Raw genomic sequence first — 17,096 nt, 5'->3', positions numbered from 1 at the left:
TAATTAGGGACTGCTGTGATAGGACAAGGCGTAATGGGTTAAAACTTAAACAGGCAAATTCAGGGTAGATATAAGGGAGGAATTCTTTACTGTGAGAGTGATGAGGCACTGTAATGGGATGCCTTAAGCAGTGATAAATGTTCCATCCCTGGAGGTGTTCAAGGGCAGGTTGAACAGAGCCTTGGGTGTCATGTTTTAGTGTGAGGTGTCTCTGACCATGGCAGGGGAGTTGGAACTATGTGATCTTAAGGTCCTTTCCAACCCTAACTATTCTATGATTCTGTTTTGGTGAGAAATCTTAGAAGGAAGAAAAAGAGTTGGATGTATGTGGAGGCATGCTTGTTGCACATAGGAACTCTAACAGATTTAAAGCATAATTGTAACCTTTTTAGAGAGACCTTACCTTGATAATATCTTTTCATCACCCACCAGGAACTGAATAGAATATTTCAGACTTTGTTCTTTTTCATCAACATTGCATATACTTTCTCTATTGAGCTCTATGTAGATACTAAGGAATAGTTAGCAGACAGAAAATTAAAACTGCACCAGTGTGGAAGTATTTTTTGCCTAGCTTGGAAAAGAAGTTAAAAAACTTTAAAAGATTTTCCATTAAAAGGATTAGCCATGGTTTAGTGTGAAGATCTTGGCAGCCTTGCACATATGAGTAAGTGAAAATTAATAATCCAGTTCGATCTGCATTCAGACATTAGCTAAAGTATTAAAATAATGAATCTGTCTGTTTCAGATTGTCTAACGTCTCATCAGAGAAAGAAGTCTGTCTAAATTATTTTCAAAGCATACTTCTGTTTTCATTTACTCTAAGCAAGGTCTAAAACAACCGACAAAGACAGCTCCTTAGAATGCTGGTGTTGGTTGAAATTAATCCAAGTGTAAGGTTGGCTATCAACTTAAATTCTGGTAAATTAAAGCTATGAGGATATCAGCAGTGCTCAATATGGTGGATTATATGCTCACGTCATTACAGAGGTTGAAGCTTTAGTTTCATGTGCAAAATAAGTGAAAGTGTCACTTTCTAGGTCATAACTTCTAATATGATTGAACTCCATGCATATTACAGGCTGATCAAATGAAGTCTTCAATTTGAAAAGAATGTGCCTATCTCAGTGTGGTATTAATCTAATAGGCTCTAATCTTTCTGTACCCTGAGGTTAAATCTTGTGATCTGTGTTGGTTCACATCCTACCTGTTTATAGCACAGATAAATCTTGTAGATGACCCAGTATGAGATATAAATTTCTAAGTGTATTAAGAATGCTGGAAAATGTTTTTGTTTTTTTTTTTTAATGCATGTTAAATTATATCCAAGTCCTTTGTTTCTGTCTCTAACACATTCCCTTTACTAGTTGCAATAATATTTTGGGAAACCTTCTAATACTTAGTTTCATCCCATTGAGGAACTAGAACCAATAGAAAAAGAAAATAAAATAACATGGGAGTGGAACTTGCATTTGAAATACCGTCATTAATCATTTTCTTCTGTTTTTAAATATGTCATATATGTATAGAAAAAAAGATTCATTTTAACTCAAATCACATAATCTGATTTCTTCATGACCTTACCACAGACAGTCTTACAAAGGGCTCTGGATGTGTGAACAATGATGTATGGATGCATTCAGTAGAGCAGCTGAGATTTCCTAGACCAAGGATTAATGTTGGGTTCAGCCTGTCCATGGTACGTCCTCTACTATGGTATGAGCACTGCATTTTGAAGTCCAGGACCATGTTCTAAATATACAATTGGAGCAGCACTTGGTATGATAGCACAGAATGGAGTTGCTAGATGTAACTAATTGCCATTTATTTTAATGGTGTTATGGTGTAGTTAAAACAACAGAAACAGATTAGTCCAGGACTTCATACTATAATGTTCTACTGACATGTTCTTCCAAGCCAACAACACCAATCATGGACAAAATTAGTATGCTAAATTGAAATGCTTTTGAATTCTGAGAATGAATATTTGGACCTGAATCCCATACAAATATCAGATGTTTGAGTTGCCTAAACTCTATCCCCACTACAGACAAAAAAACATACCTCAATCCTACCTTTTTAATAGCTTTTCATAAATCTTTCTCCAAGACAAAGTAGAGGCACGATCTTATTCCTACTTCCACCTCTCGCTTTCCTGAACATGCCAAGACTGTCAGTACTCATGTTTCCTAAAAGTCTCCCACTGCTGTGCTCATCCTTTTGTTTGCTCTGTCAAGCTGTAAAGAATACCATCAGTAAAGGGTTTTACAGATTGTGAGATGAAAGACCTTGTACAGAGTGACTCTGTGGAGATACAGGTTTATTGTCTTGACTTTCAATATTCATCTGAACATCAGTATTGCTCATAATTAACTCAAAGAGCCTTTCCACTTTCATAGAATCATGAAATAGTTTGGGTTGGAAAGGACCTTTAAAGGTCATACAGTTCAACCTCCCTGCATGTCTAAATATCCAGGTTCCCTTTTTTTGGTATATAACATCCTGTTTTAACTCATGTATTACACCCCAATATCAAGATCATGAATGCGTATTTACAGTCTTAGTTGTTGCATCACTCAACAGCCTCATTTTTGCATTTCTGTTCCTGTGTCATCCTCTTTATCTAGCTTCATGTCCTGCACTTAAACCCTTTCATTTCCATTACATTCTCTAACCCAGATGCAGATTTTCCTCATGAACTTTTTTCCTCAAGGACAGGGGAGTTCTTCCTGAGGAAAAAGCAATCCTCAGAAATCACTTTTTCCCTAGATGCAGGACATCGAACAGGATCTGTCAGAAGCAGCTCATTGTGTTTCTAGTTTGGGAGGTTTATGACCTTTCTGTTGCTGAAGTAAGGTGTTAGGTTTATGTTTAAGACTTATACTTGCGTATGTCTGCACTTTACATCCCTAAAATCACTGAATCATGGTACCTGCATCTGACCAGTTACCTGTGTGTGCACCCCTTCAGGGGCCATGGACATCTACTTAAGTATTTAGGCCCGCTTTGCTTAAATATTCCCTGACCTGACCCTCTTCCACCGAAGGTATATCTTTCTTGCTTCAATCCTTCCCCTTGATCTCTGGGGCTTGGGATTCCTGCTAGTAAATTCTGAGGCAAAGCTGGTGTTCAGTACATCTTACCTTTTCTATGTCCTCTGTAACCAGGTCCCCTGTCCTATTGAGCAGTGGGCTCGCATTTTCCTGGTCTTCCTTTTCTCTCCTGTGTAGTTAAGGAAGCACATAGTTTTCTTTGAAATCTGTGATCAGATTCAATTTCATTCGGCCTTTAACTCTTCTAACTTCACCCCTGGATGCTTGGACAATGTGTCTGTATTCCTCCCGGGTCACCCATTCTTGCTTCAACCCTCTGTGTGCTTCTTTTATGTGAGTTTGGCCAGGATCTTTGGTCATTTTTCATAGAATTACAGAATCATAGAATGGTCTGGGATAATTAAAGATCATCCCATTCCAACACCACTGCTATGGACAGGGACACCTTTCACTAGATCAGGTTGCTCCACGCCCCATCCAACCTGGCCTTGAACACTGCTGAGGATAGGGCAGCCAAAAATTCTTTGAGCAACCTCTGTCTGCACCTCACCACCATTATAAAAAAATGTTTCTTCCTTATGTCCAATCTAAATCTTTTTTCAATTTAAATAATTACTCCCTCTTCTGTCCCTAGAGATCTTGGTCTTTCTTAGAAGTTCTTTTTATATGTTGAAAAGCCACAATAAGGTCTCTGCAAGACTTGTCCAGGCTGAGCAACTTGAGCCCTCTCAGCTGTTCTTCACAGAAGAGGTGCTTCAGCTTCTGATCATTCTTGTGTCCCTCCTCTGGACTTGTTCAAACAGGTCCATGTCTTTCTTGCACTGAGGTTGCCTGACATTTACTAGGATGGAGGTCTCTTGAGCTTGGAGCTCGTGATCCTTGAATATTAGCCAGATTTCCTGGGCATCTTTTCCCTCTATGGCTTTATACCATGGGATACTTCTAAGCAGACATTTGAAGAAGTCAGTCTGCTATCCTGAAGTTCATGGTTATGAGCTTGCTGTGTTCCCACCTTCTTGCCCTCGGATCTTGACCTTCACCATCTCATGGTCACTGCAGCCAAGGCTGCCTTTTATCTTCACACCCCCAGTGAGCCCCTCTGTGTGGGTGAGTAAGATCTTGCCATTATCATTAATGTTTGCTCACAAACATGTCTAAACATGTAAAACCAAAAGCAATTTTACACTTTCATCTCATTTCTGATTCAGTGTTTAACAGCATTGGTCCTAGTACTGATTACGGTGAAAGACCCCTCCCAGTGATAAGTATTTTTGGAATGTTGATTATCCATTTCTTAATCAGACTAACTTCTTCATTTAACATTGAAGCTTTTTTTTCCTATTATTCTTAGGCTTTCTTCTTTCTTATCTTCCTTTTTTACACAGCTGAATCATTTTCTTGTGCTCCCAGACTTCAGTGCTCCAGCAGCAGAAAGTCAAGCGCTCTGATCTGCAGTTTGTTTATCCTCTTCAAGCACACTGGTGGAACAAGAATAATTAGAATATAGAATGGTACCCTGCAGCTATCCAAAAGTCCCCCCAAAACACCAATTAATATTTCCTGAGTGTGTTTACTGCACAAGGAAGGAAAGACTGGGATAATACTTTGCCCTATTTCTCACAGAGGATTAACTCAGAGCAAAAGTGTAATGCATGAGTTTAGAACCATTGACTTTTTAACTCTGAGAAATGGAAAACACTACAAACTTCTGTTAATCTAGATCTCATTCAGGGTTATAAGGTCTTGCACAGAATACTGTAGTACAGTTAAATGTAGCTAAGCAGTTACTTGATCCTTATAGAGATATAATAAAAGTAATAAAAAGAAACACATGAAAATGTCTGCTTAAGTAGAAAATTATGTTTTTGGAAGTTTATAGAAGGGATGGAAAGAAGTTCAACTTCCCTTATTTTTTTATTAGCACCAAGGCACATCTGGTTTAGTTGTAAAACCTTAATAAGAAATATATAGGGATAAGTATTAACTCTGAGTCTATGTATGATGGAGAGATTCCAGATTTCACCATACCATTGCTGACCCTGATCATATTGGATCCATTTCTTTGTAGTGGTAAGCTGTGATTATTAATAAAAGAAAGAAGAGGAACAAAAGTTAGCTGCGTCCTTAATTTTACATCATCTACTATAGTGAGATCATGCACTTTTATAACATTATTTGGTAATTGCATTTTACAGTAATCATTTGGCTGATGAATAAACTTACTCCACTAGTCTACAATGATGCAGAAAAGACTATAGAGAGTAATAGACATAAAAGTTAGAAAAGGAACTTCCTCATAATCATGGTTTTCACATAAATGTGTCAAAATTCCCAGTAACAATCTTAACTTCACCAAACTTGTCTCTTTGTTCCTTTTTATATATTTGGGGGAATAAGCAGTGAAAATATGAGTAAGTAGTTGTGATTTAAACCCAGGCAGAAAGCTTGCTCACTCACTGCCCCCCTCCTTCTTGCCCTCCCCCTACTCCTGGAGGGACGAAGAGGAGAATCGAAAAGAATGCAACTCCCACAGGTTGAGAAAAGAACAGTTTAGTAACTAAGGTATAACACAAATCACTACTGCTGCCACCAATAATAGTAATGATAAAGGAAATAACAAGGGAAGAGAATACAACATCTCACCACCAGCCGACAAATAACTCGCCCCCCCCAGCCTGACCAGGCATCGACCGATACCTACTCCAACCCCACAGTCCCCTAGCCCTTCCGGGTAACTCTCAGTTACATCCTGGGCATGACGTGCTGTGGTATGGAATACCTCTTTGGTCAGTTTGGGTCAGGTGTCCTGTCCCTGCTTCCTCCCGGCTTCCCTCCTCCCTGGCAGAGCATGAAGCTCACAAAGTCCTTGGCTAGACAAAAACATCATTGTTATCAGCTCTGTTCCCAGGCCAAAAGTCAAAACACAGCACTGCACCAGCTACCAAGAAGGAGAAAAATGACTGCTACTGCTCAACCCAGGACAGTAATGAGCAAATACTGACATCACTTAAGCAATAGTGCCTTAACTCAGTTTATCTCAACTGAAAGCTAGGTGTAATTCCTCATTTAGACTGCCAGTAAAGTCAACACAGAGCAGGAAAGTTTGTTTAGAGAATAAAGGAATTCTTCATTTTTCTTCATATATGAAAGCTGGGTAATGTCTTTACTTACAGAGTTGTGCAGGCTATGGGGGAGCTCTTTCTATTTAGCTGTCTTCTCATTCATAGCGTGACACAATACCCAGGAGTCCTGTACGTAGTTTCTTGTTGCTTCCACCCTAATGCCATTCAGTACAAATGAAGACTCACAGCACAAGAGAAATTACTGCAGTTGACTGAACCATGAGAAACCAATTTCATTAATAAATGTGAATTTTCTGAAAACCTTTCTGCTTCACCTAGTTTAAAATGGGTTTGTTTTCAAAAGCTGATAATATTTCCTACTGCATCCAATCTTATAGGGTGGTTTTTGGGGGTGTGTTTTTATTTGGTTTTGGTCAACACAGACATTATCAAATACCACATTTTTAAAAGAAATCTAACAATATTTTTGGTAAACACAAAATACTTGATACAAATTTCACCTTTCATCTAATATAATTTTTAAAGCATCATTAAAATCGCAGCAGAAAACATGGTGAAAATGGGAAAATCACTGCCACAGTACTCATAGTAATTATCAATTTTTGATAAAAAGCTTACTTGCTAACAAAATCTTTCTTGCAAGAAAACTAATGTCTGTTTTCCCCATTATTGTGGCACAGCTATTTACCACTCACTTTGTGCATTATAAATTATGAATTGCATTAAGCATAAAATGAAAAATGATATAAATAGTTATCGAAATGGCTTTCTGCTTTAGAAGAATACATTGTTATCTGCATTGAAATGCAATTATTTTTTCCCTTTATCAAGTTTTAGTACTTTCTTTTAATTTTTCTAATGCTTCCTTAAAGAAAAGAAAAACAACTATACTATAAGCTTCCCTGTCAACTGAGTAACCAAAGGTTTATTGTCATAACAGTTTCCTAATGTTGACATTTTTAACAGCTTATGTTTTTGCAGTCTGGTTCATACAAACAAATCACTGTCTTATCTCCATATGGGACTAGTGCATTTTATTTCTGGTATTGTGTATTGTTGGTTTTCAGGATTCATTGGATTAGGTAAATTTTCTTTTTTTGTTGACACCCTCTTACACCCAATTTCCTTTCCAACCCAAACAATCTATTCCCAATCTGCTCCTTTCACACTCTCTGCCGTTTGTGATTATTTCAAATAGAATTCATTATTTTCCCATGTTTTCAAGTGGACAGATTCTGTTCTTGGTTCTACATAGCTTAAACAAAATGAAATTCCATTAACACAAAATGTGCTAACCTGTATAGAAATGACCTAATAGAAAGCAACTCTGTTTACAGGGTGTATTGACATCTTGCTTTTGCCTCAGTTCTGTTTGAAGTTTGGCTATGACGTGGTCCTTTGGGAGTGTACTATGATTCTATTAGAATTGAAGGAATTGATTGTAACCAAAACTATATATATTTTTCATAAAGGGATTCCAGTAACAAAAAAAGGACTGAATTTCTCCTTCTCCTTACTTCCTTTCCCCTTTCTGTTTGCTGACGTATCCTAGAGTTCTGCTACTACAGCCACTCTCTGGGCTGCCATGTGAAGTGTATTTGAGAGCTAATGTGTGTGCTGTAGGGTAAAAGGAGTGATAATAACACACATCAGTAGTGGGGAGGGAGGATCTAGTGGGAATGGATAGTGAGCTTGGAATATTTGTTGCACAGAGGTCAAGGATCTCTGTGATGAGAGCTTTTTGTGTTTGTCTCAAAACTCAAAAGACAGAAGGAATCGACAGGTCCTTATTGCTTGGGCAAACAGCCAGGGGCACGGAAGGGATGCGCTGCACCACGGTGAGGGATGGTTTCCTGTGGTGTCTGCCCTGAGATCGCCAACATCACCTGCACAGAGCCAGCACTGCGGACACTGCGGCGCCTCTCAGGGAACAGTGTAAACTGTGTCTGGGGTTCATCAAAGGCCTCTGATATCACCAGGAACTTTCCAGAACTGCTCACTGCACATGTGCAGCATGTAAGTCTGCAGCTGTGGTAGGAATCCAAGAAAACATCACTGGATCCAAGGGGTAGTGATCTTATTTCTGTTTTCTTTCCTTCTTTCTCTTTTTTTTCTTAGTATCTTCATAAGAATAGGAACCTGCTACCACCTGACACAGTTTTAGGGATGCTTACAACACAATTAACTGCTGTTTCATTTTTCAGCCTCTAGAGGTCCTGTGGCTTCTCCCAAACCGTGCAGTGTGGTATAAGATCAGCTGTCCCAACACCCATCCAGGATTGGACAGGACAACCTCTTAAAGGCTGTTGAAAACCCGTACACTGAGAGACTGTGCTCTCCAGGCTGTAGTGGGCTTTGGTCTCGACAGAAGGGTGCTAGGTTTTTCCTGTTCAATGAGTAACCCGAGCGGATGAATTCTTCAGGGTCTTTGCTGTCCTTTCTCTGATGAGCTGCTAAAGGCTCATCAGAAGGTTGTTAATGTTTTTAACAGACACACTGAGATAAGTTCTGACTGAGATTTCTTCCCAGGCTTTGAAATGTCTGTCAACGTATTTGCTTATATTTTCCTTTTTCTTTTTGCTGTTCCTGTATTACCTGAATATCTTCAAAGATCTGGGTTTATATTTATGTCCCTCTTGCAAATGATGCAAAAGGTTTTTCCAGTGCTGCAAAAAGTCAGAAGCCATGTGGCAGTATAAACCATCCTAATGGTTTCCATTGGCAATTACCACATGTTGGGGATAATGACATTTATAAATAACTTGTTCATCAAAGCAAAGAAGGAATGAAAAAGGTAGGCTTTATTGTGAATCCTGGCATGCACTTCCCAAGACGGAAGTCAGTTCTAGTCTAACGACAAGTAGAATTTAGCAGACCACTTTAACAGATGTGAATCTGTATATTGATTAGGATGAAGACAATAACCAACCAAATACGCATGGCATATGCTACCAACCCTAAGAAAAAGCTGTAGTGATGCAGAAGTTCAAATGGAGCAAGCTCAGCATAATATTTGAGGCAGTGATATTTATACCAACTTGTTTACAACTTCCAGTGCTACAGAATTACCTAATCTCCATCTGCTTATCTCAGGGAGAGAAGAACAGGAATAGCAAACTCAGACATGCAAACCACTTTTTACGGGCATCCGTATGTCATTCTTGCAAAAAGAAGCATCAAAAGTGCAGAACACAGATATTGTATTGCTGCTACAGAGAAAACAAACATGAAGAGGTCTGCTTATTGCATCTTAAAATTAGGCTAACATAAGTGCTAAAAGGTTTACCTGGGACCTTCATATAATGGTCCAAGTATTGCATTTCACTACCAGCTATGGACAGAAATGCAAGACTTGTAGGCAAAGGAGATGTACACTATTCTTTCACGTATGTTTTTATCAGCAGAGGAACAAAACCTGTTGAGGGAGCTATACCTTATCAAAGGAAATAGGTGAAGTATTTAAAACAAGCCAATATTGAGAAAGAAGTATGTCCGGTCTTGTTTTCCTGCTTGACACTCTACTCTTAAAGATTAGGCAATGTTTTTCTACCTACATGAAGTTAACTAAATGAGATGTAAATTTCACTTATATAAGGTGTCTGCACTGTGCTGTCAGAATGATGGGACATTGCCTGGATGTAAAACCTATAATGCTCGTAAAAGAGGTCCCAGGCTACGAGGATTGCTTTCATTATATGTGCAGTATCTTGGGTTTAGCACTTTTCTCTTGTTTCAGCGAAGGTAAAAGTTTAATAATTAAAGCAGATTATTTTAGATCAATTCAAAAAGAACAACCCAAACCCTGAATTTACACTTCCAAAAAGGGTAGTGGTGAAATTTAGGTACTGTAGCTGCAAGCCTCTGATACTAGCAGCTCCGCATTCATCTCCTGCTACAACCTGAAGGCACATCAGGTTATTGCTGCATCAGGTTGTTGAGATTTCCATGAGCCATAAGGTAAGATCCTCCACAGAAGGACCTCAGTTTTCACTGGATGGAGCAGCTAGGTATGTTTCATATGCCTCAGTCTGAATAGGCTGCAGCAATGAGGGGTAGGATTCATCAATCTCACCTGACTTCCAGCACAGGCACCTGTGTTTGAACTGCTAATCTCTGCTGCCATTGTCATCAGTAGAGACCTGATCAATTCAGTTAATGGAGTTTAGGATGCAATTCCTCCGAACAAATATAGGCATCTGTTTAGGGTGAGATGAATCACACTCTAAATTCCGTTGTATGTACTGCTAGATCTTCCCTGACAGTAAAGAGAACCAAAAGCAACTTGCTGAAATGCACATCAGCACCCACACTTAGATGAATCCTGAAGAAGTCTGCATTACAAATGTTCCAAAAAATGTGCTTAACCCAGCCTGATAGGCACAAGCAGATCACGAAGTGGTTGCTCTCTTCGTCTTGTAAAGGCAGAGAAGACTTGCCTCTAAATCACACCTCTGCAGTGTGGTGGAAAAAGAGATGGCACTTGAGACATAAATTAGGAGAAATTAAACCTTGCAGCTCTCTGCAGACAAACAGACTGGCCATATGAAAATCTGAGGTCAGGCTACTCTCAAAGAAGCTACACATTTTGTTGTGACTTCTCCAGGGGGAATTTTCCACCCTTGGAGTAGGGATAAATAAGGGGTTTACACACACATGCAGCTGCCTTTAGAAAACCAGGGCAGGATGACTTCCAACAGGTTAACTTTAACTTGCACTACAGTGTCTAGGCCTATGGAATAAATAGGTTGAAAATATTGCTATGTAATTATATTAGTAGGGAGCTCTGGGATGGCCTGATCCAAGGGTCTGAAGTAGCACATCATATCTGGCAAGTAGAGGGTCAAGCCCTTAGCTCAAATACTTCAACACTCTATGCCATACTGTATGGCAGATTTAAGCTGTATTTGTGCTCCCGTGACATTTGTATTGATCCATACCCAATATCCCTTGAGGGCTGTGTAAACTGCATGACCTGATAACCTGATAACAACTCTGAGTTCAACTGAGCATATTGAAAAACTATGATCACATTCCCTTTAGACCACACTGTCTTGTTGGACGTGTATACCAGAAGAATAATTTTAACCTGTGTTTTCATCTCTTTCTCCCCCTCTGCCCCTTTTTAGTTCATGGGGTGGCAAAAGAAAGACATGATTTTTTCAGCTGCCATGTTCAAGCTCCTTTAACATGTCTATACTTTGAATGTTAGAAAGACTCGGGAAGTGCATACCAATAATTGTTATATTCATTAAAGCGGAAATATTAAAAAAGAAACTAAAAAAATGAAGCTGAGCTATGGCTGGATGTGCAGGGACATAAATATCACTCAGCATTTAACCAGAGCTTGTGTTGTCTGGTGTAAAAATCCAATAAGCTTCCCTCTTTAAAGGCAAGTTATTTACAGTTTTTCCTTCCTTAGGGGATACAATTACAAGCTCAGTGCCAATAATTCTAAGCAGGAAACATTGCGATTACATCTGAAAATAGTGTTCAGCAACAGACGAATTAGCTGACCCCTTTGCTGGCAGATAATTCTGTTTGTGTTCCCATTGCTATTGTTTTAGTTAAAAAATAGTTTTTAATGGTTTATCAGGGTTAAGATGAGCACAGTGTCGTGGAGACACAGAGTAACTTTGGATATAAGGGATCTCTGGTGAATGTCATGGTTCAACCTACATCTCAAACCTGGCCTAGTTTCAAAATTGGATTCACAGCATCCAAATATCAGAGCTTGAGGGCTTCCAAGCATCTGTCAAAGACCTGTAACTGTCGTTGGGTCAAATTCCAGTTTTTAGACTCATCTACATAAAATTTTCTTTGGTTTGGTATCCAGTCAGCCTTCACTAAAGGATATGGAGAACTGATTGTAAGGGGCACTGCTGCTGGAAAGTCTGGAATAACTTGCACCTCTGGCTTTTGAATTGCCAGATTTGTTTCTGGAATGTGTTTCAGAATTGTACTTAGCAAAGGAAAAGTCTTGTATCACACCTTCTAAACAACAACCTGTGAGTAGGAGCACGAAATCTAGAATGAGTCCTTAGAGTCCTGAGGAAACCTTTCTCTATTGAGTTTGGGTTTGATATCCTTAGCATACAGAGCTGAAGCATGAGATAATGATGCCTAAGGTTCCTCTTAACAAAACTAGTTTATGTCATTTAAACTCTTAATGAGAAATGCTTATGTTGGCAGCCTGAGAATCATTGCAGACTTAGTATAAAGGCACACTACGAGTGTTTTTAGATACTAGAAGAGCAGAATGTCACCTTCTTTCATAGCCCTGATTGAAGAGTAGTTAATCCCAAAAATGCAGGTTAGGATGTTTTAGAAGCTAGTAAAAGAGTAATGGGACATGATGGTGCATTTGGTTTATATGGCAAGGTTTTGATAGAGGTAGAGATCAGAGGCTGCCCCCTTGTTGGACACAGCTGGTTCTAGATGGTTTCTGAATGGACCCACCACTGGCCAAAGCCTGCTTCATCAGCAAAGCTAGCGGTGTCTCTGTGATTACTATTTTCAAAAGGGGAAAACCCACTCTGTAGCAGATCGGAGAAGAGTGAAAATGTGAAAAGACCCAGCTTTTTCATCTTATTTTCTCCTGCTGTCCTGTTGAGGTAGAATAGTGAGAGCTGTTAGGTAGCCAGTGAAGGTCAAACCCACCACAGACACTGAAATAAACTTCAAGGAGAGAGTAGACTGCTGGCATAAATTAAGGTGAAGCTGTACCCGCTGATGTCTTCAGAATCAGCCCCTGACTGACCTCAAAAATAACATCACGAAAAATGTCATGAAATCACAGTCCTCTTGAAGTCTCATCACCAGTCCTGTCACCTCAGCTGGTGCTAGGTAGTGTGGTTTTAAAGGCTATTATTCCTAGCTGTTGGATACTAGCTTCGTAGTTTAGGTACAGGAAATGGTGACATGCTGGATTTGAATTCATTCAATACATAGTAAAAGTTAATGCAAAAAAAGTTAATGCAGAAAAAGCATCAGTGAAATTCATGCTATTTTAGTTCGTTTGGGATAAATTGAAAGCTTTGCACATGGTACACTTCAGTGAAAAAGGCTTTTTTTCCTCAGCCTATCCTCTTTCCTGGAAGTCAGGTATAAGTGAGAAATCTACACATTCAAGAAGTGACTTTTTTTTTTTTTTTCATTTGAAAAGACAAATGATGCTCAAGTATCATGTGAAATTCTTGCGTAGTTCCTCCTTTTAGTGTTACTACTTCACGCTCGTTATGATGGCATATCTGCTAAAAAGAATAAGAATGAATGGGTTCAAACGTAAGCAGAAGTTCAGTGTAGTTATAAGGAAGTTCTTTACTGTGAGGGTGGTGAGGCACTGGAACAGATTGCCCAAAGAAGTGGTGAATGCTCCATCCCTGGCAAGGTTCAAGACCAGGTTGAATGGAGTCTTGGGAGACATGGTCTAGTGGAAGGTGTCCCTGCCCATGGAAAGGGGGTTTGAGCTAGGTAATCTTAAGTTCCTTTCCAACCCAAGCCAGTCTGTGCTTCTGTGATAAATTGCATAGAAATGTGAGGGAATTGCTTACAAACATATAAAGGAGGTACTTGTTATGTGTGATTATATAGTAAAAATACAGTACCTCAAGCCTTAGTCACTTAAGAATACTTCATGCAGAGGACTAGTCTTACTGATTTACAGTGTCACAGCATGAGCAAGGAAGACTCAGGACAGGAGTTTTTTGTAGGATCAGACCCTCAAGTGATCCTGGTGATTGCTTTCTCCTTTGGCAGTAAACTTTTGTGAAAATAAATTGCCCAATCTACAATTTGTCCCTATAGTGTTCCACTGTTTACGGATCATTTACAACACTCTTGTGAGCACCTTGCTAAAAGTACTTTGAAATATCAAAGTGGACATTATTTGTGTAATGAGGTTTGGGGTTTAATAGCTTCATTCACACATGAGGAATTGCAGTCTTTCCTGATATGCACCTATTAAACAAAATGGTTTCTAATCTCTGCTTGAGGGGAGAAAAACCTTTGTGTTACTGCTCAGGCCTAAGATTAAATAGGGCTTATGTCTGAGCAGGAGCTTTTTGTAGCAAGAAAAAGCAGCACACTTTTACTATGACACTTTTGTTAGGGTGATGAGTGAAGTGGAAAAGAATCTATTCTGTTGTCAAAAAGAAGAAAAGGGTTGGGAGAAATTTTCAAGAACATGGGAGTCTAACTCAAAAAGTAAGCACTTGGGCTCATTTCCAGCATTAATGTTCTTGAAGCTGCAAGTGAGTGTCCAGATGAGTTTTCTGCAATCCTGCCTTTTACATCTTCTTAGCAGCCAAAGAAACTCCAGTCTTAGGCCAATTGTGCTACCAGTGGCACTCAGAATTACAGAATGGCTGAGATAGGAAGGGACCATTAGGGTCCATCTAGTCCAGGAAGGCCCTGATCAGTGTCACCTAGAGCACATTACTCAGGATTGTGTCCAGATGGCTCTTTTGAATAATATCTCTAGACAGGAGACTCCACAACCTCTCTGGGCAAACTATCAGTCACTCTAATAGTAAAGAAGTTATTCATGTTCAGGTGGAACTTTCTGTGTTTTAGTTCATGCCCATTGCCTCTCATCTATTGCTTGATACCACCAAGAGGAGCCTGGTCCCATCCTCTTGACAGCCTCCTTTCAGATGCTTACATTCATCAGAACCCCACCCCAAGACTTCTCTTCCTAAGGCTTAACAGGTCCAACTTGCTCAGCCTTTCCTCACAGGAGAGATGCTCCAGATCCTTCAACATTCTGGCAGCCCTTTGCTGGATTTGTTTCAGGATGTCCATGTCTCTTGCACTGAGGCGCATGTAATTGGGCAGAATATTCCAGGTGAGCCCTCACCAGGGCTGAGTAGGGAGGTAAGATTACCAGCCTTGACCTGCTTGCAGTGCTCTTCCTAATGCACTTTAGGTGGAAGGAGTAAAACTATCTCTTGTGTACAGCAAGCCATTTACTTGTCTTTATAATAAACCCCTTCACTATGTCCATTCTAGTTAATTAAGTACTTCTGAAGCTTCATTCTACCTAAAGTGAAATTGTGATTAACTTGGGTATGATTTTAATCTGTGATACCTATGTATTTTAGGCCTTGCATAAGCTTGAAATCATTCCCAATAGGCAGTTTGGATGCAGTTGCTCAATTTGGAGGCTAAGATACTTTAATAGACAGAGGCTGCTCACCGAGTTCCGCTCAAATGTAGTGGCAGAAAAAAATTCTCATAAAATTTATGTTAAATCATTGTCTGATGCTTTGCTGCCCCAGGTTGCCACAAACCCTTAATACCACTGGTTTTTACCATACATACTATACTATTGACGTGATTCAGTTTGTTGACCCTGGGGTTCCTACTGTAATTGAAGACATCTGGCTTCTAATTCCCAGAAGGGCACAGGATCTGTATTATATTTGCTAGTCCCATGTGAAGATTTCTTAGAGTTTTAGGTGTTTCAGATGGTGCTAGACTCCTCTGTAGAGAGAACTACATTTCCAATCTGATGAAAATTCATTAACTAACTATAATTGAAATTTACAGCTAGACTTACACTTTAAACATTTGAAGCTATGGTGATCTGATTTGCTCTGGTTTATTTTCCCTTTGATGCCACTGCAGGAATGCAGAGTTCCTATGACATACCTTCCTAGCTCCTTAACTCTCAAATATATATGACATTTCACATGGCTTTATATACCAATGTTTAGGCAACTGCCCATGTTTGTATGCTAGTGCAATAGTTATTTTGATGTGAAGCCGATTTCTACCCTCAGTGACTGTTAATCAGAGCCTTGAAGGAGACACTAAAAAATTATTGCAGTGAACAGATATGACTGTGCCCCTACTAATAAATTAAAAATGGCCAGGTCAATGGCTTGGGTCAACTACCACTTTGAGGAGTAATGCCTGAGGACAGTCAGGAGTTAGTTAAGATCATGGATTACTGCAGCTAGGCACTTAGGACAGGGCATCACTATTTTAACAAAAGGATGGTTTTATAGCAGGTTCATGAAAGCTGTTGTGCTAAATGACCTCAGTGCCAGAGAATGTACTTTATTCTGCTTTATTTACCAGTTTGGGTGTTTTCTGTGTGAACAGTAAAGTTGCAGTTTTGTATCACAGTGAAAGTGCTCTCACAGCTTGGTCTCTTTCTGCCACAGGATGGTCTCATTGCCTTTCTCTTCATGGCCCTGAGTAACTTTCATTTTCATCTCCTCCTTCACACCAGCTCTGGGGCTCGTTTGATGTCTCAGAGCAGCAGCTCAGAGAAAGCTGTGTGCTTTTCTACTGTACTTATTTTATGGGTCACCTGGGGGGTTCATGACCACAGGGATCACACTTATGCAAGTGCTGTCACAAAGGAAACAACCCGTGGATGCATTGGGCAACAGAAGGCAAAGGGAAAAGCAGTATGGCTAGGAGTCACTAAACTATTCCTTTATCTTTTCTATCACAGTGCAGCCTGAGGGTGCAGATAATCTAGAAGCCTGTGTTTATTTATAAAAGGTGGTGGAGTGGGGAATTGGAAACGCTTACAGCCATGTAATCTCAGAACACCCTTTGATTTGCTGCCTAGTTCCTCTGAACTAGCAAGTACTAACTTATATGAAAATACAAAGAATTACATAGGTGTGTTTTTACAATAGATGTAAATTCTCTCATATAAAAAAAAATACCAGTGATAAACCTCTCTGTCTTTTTGGATCTATGAGAGATATCAGAGTTCTGTTTCTCTTTTCTCATACACCATCAGCACTTTGGTGCTTGCTGGGGAAAAAAATGACAGCTACTTTATACAAGGCATAATTTTTCTTCCCAAAAGTCTCCCTCACTTCTGTCTTGCTCCATAGAATTTCAGTAATTTGTTATGCAAACTTTCCACTTTCCTGGCCCAGGGCTATGAAAAAGATTATAACTCACTACTTCTTATGCAATCTTTTAATCTATAAATTCC

The sequence above is a fragment of the Neopsephotus bourkii genome, unplaced genomic scaffold, assembly GCF_033783945.1.
Source record: "Neopsephotus bourkii isolate Nb327-2 ecotype Australia unplaced genomic scaffold, CSIRO-AGI_Nbou_v1 NB_1637, whole genome shotgun sequence".
Lineage (NCBI taxonomy): Eukaryota > Metazoa > Chordata > Aves > Psittaciformes > Psittacidae > Neopsephotus > Neopsephotus bourkii.
The sequence above is the reverse complement of the archived record's forward strand: the minus strand, read 5'-3'. Positions refer to the sequence as shown.